The sequence below is a fragment of the Peromyscus eremicus genome, chromosome 3 (genome assembly GCF_949786415.1).
Source record: "Peromyscus eremicus chromosome 3, PerEre_H2_v1, whole genome shotgun sequence".
Taxonomy (NCBI): Eukaryota; Metazoa; Chordata; class Mammalia; order Rodentia; family Cricetidae; genus Peromyscus; species Peromyscus eremicus.
The window spans coordinates 25,976,071-25,983,733 of NC_081418.1; positions in this window are offsets into that span (position 1 = coordinate 25,976,071).

Genomic DNA, 7,663 nt, shown 5'->3' on the forward strand with positions numbered 1-7,663 from the left:
GAATAATTTCAGTTTATATAAATCTTCATAATCCATTACACAGTGTATTTAGTCCAGGGCAACCAAGCATTTTCCTGATTGGTGAAGCAAATTTATCCCATAGAAACAAAAACAGTGTTTCTCTGTCTGTATAGTTTTACCATACTCCTACTTGGTTAAGAGCCCTTTCTTTTCTTGGAGCATCTCTACAGAGCATCTAGAAAGAATAACCCCACCCCAACTCCTCAGCGTCCCCCTTTACACCTGCAGCTAACAGAGGTGTGAGCCGAGAAGGTCAATTGCTGCTGCTTAGTCCAAACTTGCAGACACTGGCTAGCACGAGATAAAGCTGAACTGATGATTTAACTATATTCACAAACAAACTACCTATATAGCAACTGTGGCTTCAGAACATATAGTACATGGCATTCCCTGGACTGGGGTAGATTATTACCTGCCCCTTCTTAGACTGTGAATAAAGCAAAGTTTCACAGGAGGAAATCTGGCTGAAAGACAGACAGTGATGTTCTATTACAAGGTGACATAGAGTTGCCCCACTCCTCACAGAGATGGCGATGTAAGGTCTGTTAGCTCACCTGCTAAAGGAAATACCCCTCCTTTGACTTCTTTGGGGCTTCAGAGTGTTACTGTGTGTATTAACATTTATCATTTTGTGGGATCACACATATTCTATTAAAGAAGCTAGACTGTGCTCTTTATAGGCCAAGGGTAAAGAAACCATGTCATTTTCCCATCAATCTTGTATTATGATCAATGTGATTGGGACAAACTGAGAACAATCCCTGGTCATTCCCTGATTGCTGTACATTCCTCTCCTGAGCCCTTTCTTTCTTTCTTTCTTTCTTTCTTTCTTTCTTTCTTTCTTTCTTTCTTTCTTCCTTCCTTCCTTCCTTCCTTCCTTCCCTTCTTCCTCCCTCTCTCTCCCCTCCCCCCCCCCCTCTCTCTCTCTCTCTCTCTGTCTCTCTCTCTCTCTTTCTTTCTTTCTTTTTTCCTAGCCTTTTCAACATGCTTACTTCAGGTACCTTGAATTCTTTGGGCTACACTTACTTTGTTCATAAGTAGACATTTTATCTACACTTGGCAAATAAGATTTTCTTTTCTAAGAAGTTGGATTTAGGCTTTAGAGACAGCAGTTAAGACCTTTTCTAAAAAAGTGAAAATAAGAAGGAATCTATATTAGAGTTTTATTGACAGTCCTTGGACATTATACTCTAAATGATTTCTTATCTAGTTCTGTGCACTGAAACTACTTACAGTTTTGATGAAAACTGTATCATCTGTCATCTGCAACATAAAAGTATTACCACAGCTTAGCAGCTAAGCTACATTCCTGTGTCAAGAATTCGAGTACAGCTTATCTGGCTCTTTGCTTACGGTTTTATGATGTTTCAGTGGACATATCAGCAAGGTTGCTCCATTCTTACTGTGTTCTTGAGATGGGAAAGTGCCTCTGAAAACTTTATAGATCGTTAGCAGAGTTCATTTTCTTTCATCTCGGTGACTGAGAATTCAGCTCCTACTGCGTGTTGACTGGAGGCTGCTCTGAGGATGGAGCAGCTCCTATATGTGCTGACTGGAGGCTCCTCTAAGGACAAAGCACCTACCAATAATTACCTAGCATGCAGCCCCTGTGCATCTGTAGCCATATTGCTCAAATGACCTTTCACTCCTGAACATGACAGCTGTAGCATAAGAACAATTCTATTATTTAAAGTGTAAACCAGATCATAGTATTCCACAGACTAAATCTTGCCATGACCTACCACTGCACTGCACCAGTAGTAATAAGGCCTGGTCATCTTGTAATAAGCAGTAATAAGGCTCCTCCTTGACCTCAGTGCTCATTGCTCTTCCCATCACTCACTCATCAAGTACACTGGATTCTTTCTAAGTCCCAGGCTGGAGAATGCATTGATTCTCCCCCTCTAAGGCATCCCTACTCCTCTGTTTGATGTTCTTTTCCAGAGAAGCATGTGTCAGGCTCCTCCCCTTAAAGAGATCTCTACTGAAGTACCAGTGTCTCTCACAAAGGTTTACATAAAATGGTAATCTATTCATCATTCTTTTACATCTTGCCCTGACTTCCATTGTTCAGGTGAGCTTACTAGTGTTGGACATTTTTAGGGCACTGCTCTGTTTTGTTCTGTTTTTACCAGTTTGCTCTCATTCTCACATATATGAGCTCGATGGAGACAAGGTTGACTCCTGCTTATGCTTTTTTCCCTAGAGGATAGAGAAATGTTTATCACATAGAGGACACCATTAGTGAATGGATGGAAACATCTTGGATTGCACCCCGCCCACTGGTTAGCATGGAAGACTATAAGCTAAATGCTCATAATAGTCAATTTCATTTCAAGTTATGCGTTAACTGGTACACCAAAATATTTCTCTAAATTATAATTACACATTGGACAAAATCGAACTCCCTGCCTCCTATTCTGCTCTCTCCTATAAACAAAAGTGAAACAGGCTATTAAAATGAGAATTGCATATTATTCTATGAAAACTTCATTTTTGCTAGAAATATCTTCTATTGTGTATGTTTCTTGGTGTTATCTACATTTGACTTATTTTGTAGTGGAAAATATCAAAATGAAAAATATTTGTATGTGAACAAAACCTGTTTGGAAGATTTCAGAATCTTGCTCAGAAGGAGTTAAATGTTGCATATGCTACACCATAAAATATTAAATAGAAACTCAATGTTAATTACTAGTTTAAATGAGTGATGACTTGAATTAAGTATGTTCACAGAAATGTATTACACAGTCCATTTTGTGTTGATCAACTATTCCTGGGCAAAGGGCCTGACCTGGAGTGTGGTTGATATACCTACTCAAATTCCATTGAAGAAAACTATTTTCCCTTTCCCAGCATGTATCAATTGCCAATAGTTTCCTGGTTAGCAGTGGGACTTGTGCCTACTTCTCTGTGGGATTTCGTCTGGTTTGAACTTGTGCACGGTGTGCCATAATCTCTGTGAGTTCACATGTGTGTCAGCCTTGTCGTGTCTGAATAATGTCATTTCCATGGGGTCACCCACCACCTGTGGCTCTTAGAATCTTTCTGTCTCCTCTTCCATACGGACCCCTGAGCTTTGAGGGGAGTGATAAGACATTCATTTAGGGCTGAGCAAAGTCTCTCACCTCACATTGTCCAGTTGTGGGTCTCTGTGTTTGTTGTCTACTTCAAGAAGAAGCTTGCTAATGAAATGGAAACTGGAAACGCGTTGCTACACATAATTTTGTGGCCAGAAAAAATTTACATGGGAAAATTTACATCGTTCTTACTCAATAGTTGCTCCAAAAATAAGGTTCTCATAGATTCCTGACCAAAAAAAGGAAAAAGGAAGAGAAAACCCTCCCAGGCGTGTTTACAAAAACGTACTGTGAGTAGTTATTTCAGACAAATTCTAGCGACAGGAATAGAAATGATGAAAGAGGTAAACCTCCTGACGCAGACTGTTTTCCAGGGCTTGTTTTCTGCCTGAGTGCTCTAGTTATTACGTACTTATGCCCGATCTCTTGTGAAACTCTCACCTTGTCGGAATGTCAAAGTTAGGCATGATCTCTGTAATTTTCCATTAGTCACTGTAGTTACATTCAAACAGAAGATTACTCCTTCTGATTGGCTTGCTTGACTGGTGCCAAAGTCTGTTAAATGTTCTTTGTGCATTGTTTACTTTTATATTTGTGGCTCCAAGTATTTCTGCCAAGTAGTACATGAGTTATAAAAATATGTCAGTGGAAACAGGCTAGTTGGAATAATAGGAATAGTGATATCAATCAAAAAGTTCAAGAAAATCCATATAAATGTGGAAAAATGTACTTCCATGTAGACAATTAATTCTTAAAATAATAAAATAAGGAACTGATGGTCTGTTGTGTCCATGACATTAGCTAGGAGAGATGATTAATCAGTAAAAGAAGTGGGGGGGGGGGGAAGCACAGTCAGAAGATGATGAGCACATTCCAAGCAGAAAACAGAACTGAAATGAACTGTAATGCCAAGAAGAACACAGCAGGAAGGGCAGAGGACTAGTACAAGGCACATTGCTGACTTTGCCTGCAGTATGATTTCCTAGCGTCAGCATCAGAACCCTGATAAATGCCTATCCTAGTGAGCACTCTGGCCTATAACCCAAGGTAAGATCCTGGGGGTGAAACCTGCAACAAATGTGATCAGCTGAACAGAAAGGCGCACTTCTGTGGAATCAGCCCAGCATGTCTTTAGAAGAAGACTCTCATTCCATTATTCCTGTATTTCACAGCATCTTCCAACTCCTTTTTCAGATTAAGGTTTACACAGCATGGAGCTTTATCATTTGATATCAGATTTAAAACTACTGAAAACTCTGTTTGCTGGTTCTATGGAGTCAGTGTGTATTTATTTTCTGTTTCTAAATTCTATATGTTATTGAGATCTCTGTTTTTTCTCAATGTCTTTGTCCCTCCAGATCTAAAATGCAGTTCAGAAAAACAGTTATTAATAAAAGAGGATTTACACACTAATCTTCATTAACTACATATATTGGATTATACAATTTTCCTAATTCTCATCAGATCAGGCCAGGTGTACAGGAAAAATGCGTCTATTTAAATATAATGTGAGTCAAATCCTGCTCATTCCTCATTTCTTCACTTTACTTTTCAAAAGGTAATTTCTTTCAGGTTTATAGTATGCAATGTTAATATTTACTTCAAACACTGTATATTAAGTGTGATTTCACATGCCTGTAATACTAGCACTCCAGAAGCTAAGTTAGGAGGATACTAAATAGAGACCAGCCTGTGTCTCACAGAGAGTCTAAACCAGCCTGAGCTACGTAGTAAGTTCTAGGGCAACCTAGACTACATGTTAGATCCTGTTTCAAACAACAGAATAAAATATCAGTCTGGAATTTCATGGAGCAGAGCTGTGGAGGTTGTGTGTTTGTGATAAAGATATATATCCTAGAAAAGAATTTAATGTTCATACAGTTCAATGTTCATACAATATACAGATATCGCAGATCAGGAGAAACAAGAGAGCCACAATACAGGAAAGTGAGAGGAACAGCAGATATCAAACACCAAGGCAAAAGGAATGGACAACATCAGTCAAAGATAATCTTTGTGTACCATTAAAACCAAAAGGCTGACTCTGAGCACTAACGAGTTTACAGGCTATCAACATCAGACAGGTCCCTGAAATAATGAAAATGTATTCTCACTGTCTGAGGAAATGGTGTCTGAAGAACTGAGACTCAGAAATGAAAAAAAAAAAAAACTCAGAAAAATAAAAAGCAGAGAAGTGGAGATTGTAATACTTTATAAACAATTTATATAAAAATAAATTCCAGATATTAAGCAATTGGTCCAATCAGTTTCGGCAGTTATGTTCAACCCCATAACTCTTTCCCAAAACAAAATGAGGAACATTTACGCAGTGCCACAAGAATTCCTTCAAATGTCAATTTCTACTTCTCACTGAGGTGATCGCTTTCTGATTTGTATAACTGTATATTTGTTTTGACTTTAAAAAGAATACTAAATACATGTAAATGGAATAGAAGTCTATGCATCCTTTTAATTTTTAGGTTCTTTTATACAACAAAATGTCTTGTATTAGTACGCTCTTACTACTAACTGGTGTTTTTTATGTGAATGTAAAACTACTCTGTTGAGTTGCTTTATTTCTTCTCTTGGGCTATGTGTTGTTGTTTTTGTTTTTTTTTTCCACTTGAAGCTATGCTCTACTAAGTATAAAGCTGCTATAGATATTCTTGTACACTTTTTTTGGTAGTTGTGTTTTTTTCTCTCGTGTGGTTTTAGTTTTGGTTGAATATGATGATTACGTCTGCAGCATGTTTCAAATCAAATACATTTTATGTTGATTGACTCATAGTAATTCCTAAATATAACATCTTAAATGGTTATCATTACCTCATAGGAACATCTGAACTCTTCTTATCTAGTTATTTAGAAATCTATAGTGTTCTATTTGTGTGATGGACAACAGAAGCTATTCTCCCAATGTAACTGCAACATCGTGCCCATTAGCAGGCTTCTTCCATCCTTCCATCTAACCCCTGCTTCCGAGCCTTTGCTAACCACTCTGCTCTTCACTTCTGTGAGATCAACTTTCAGGCTTTTCCTGTGAGAGATGTCACACAGTGCTTGTCTCTCTGTCCATGTCTATGTTAACGCACTTCAGATTCATCCACGGTGTAACAATCGACTAGATTTTCATTTGCTACAGTTTCTGTTCTTGATACTCAGTTTGCACAGAATTTATTGATGTCTCTGATCTACAGATTGATCCACAGTTGTGGCCAATATCTTTTCAAGGATTTTTTAAAAGTTATACTATATGTTTAATAATTTATGTCTTTATTTGTAAATATATTAATATTTCCTTTTTGTCTGTGTAGTTCTAGGTAATCGAGCCCAGGACACAGAGCATGCCAAACAAGTGCTCTGTAGATGAGCTCTTATTTTTTAGTTAATATTTACAGGACAAACACTTTAAAAGACACATTTCACTCACTGCAAAAATACTGGTTGAGCCTTCACCATGTGCTGGTGCATCTTCTAGAGAATGGAAGCACAGTATGCAAAGATAAAAATGATTGTCCTTACTCTCTACCATGTCCACCTACACTAAAACAAAAATTCCTGGAATTATCATAAAATTGTATGAAACAATATGTTGTCAATGTAACACCCCAAAATAAATGGACAAAATCGGACAATTAACCACAAGATTAAGCCGGGTGGTGGTGGTGGCAGCGGCGGCGGCTGCTGCTGCTGCGGCTGCGGCGCACACCTTTAATCCCAGCACTTGGGAGGCAGAGGCAAGCGGATCTCTGTGAGTTCAAGGCCAGCCTGGACTACAGAGTGAGTTCCAGGAAAGGCGCAATGCTACACAGAGAAACCCTGTCTCAAAAAACCAAAAAAAAAAAAAAAAAAAAAAACCACCCAAGATTAAAAATATAAAATGTTCACCTTTGCTTCATATACATATACTCTGGCTTCACGTGTCCAATTTAAGTTATTCAGCCTTTATTTCTAAGGCAGGCCTTTCTCATGTTCCAACCATTTCCTACTTAAGTGGTATATAATATATTTTAGAATAGGAGTGCCCTTGTCTTAAAATGCCAGAAGGATCTAGGTGGGTGTCAAGGCATCATCTGAACCAAATTCAGCCCATCAGAGTTACCAAATGCAACTAAGCACCTTCAGCTCCCATGCTTCTCTTAATTTCTGCTCTCGGAAGCAGGACCAGTTTCCCTGGCTCATCTCTCCAAGACTGTTCCACCTGAAGTGCTATTTTACTCCTCCTTGACTAGTTTACTCCTAGAATGTGTTCGTAATGTTTTCAGTTGACTATTCTTGTTTAAAGAGATAACATGTCATAACATTAACAATGAAGACAGGTTTATTGATGTACAACAAAGAAGCTTTTGTTGTTCACTCCTTTCCTGCCTTTCAAGGAGAGAAACCCAAAATGAAAACATCAAGTGAAATCTCAATAACCTTTGGTGATACTCAATTCTGGGTCTTGGGCCTTGTGAGGTCTCTCAGCTTGTGAAATGTGCTAGCCCTTGTTACTGATCCTGACGACCTGAGTTCAATGCCCAGGATCCACTTAGTGGAAGAGGAGAATTGACTCCTGTGAT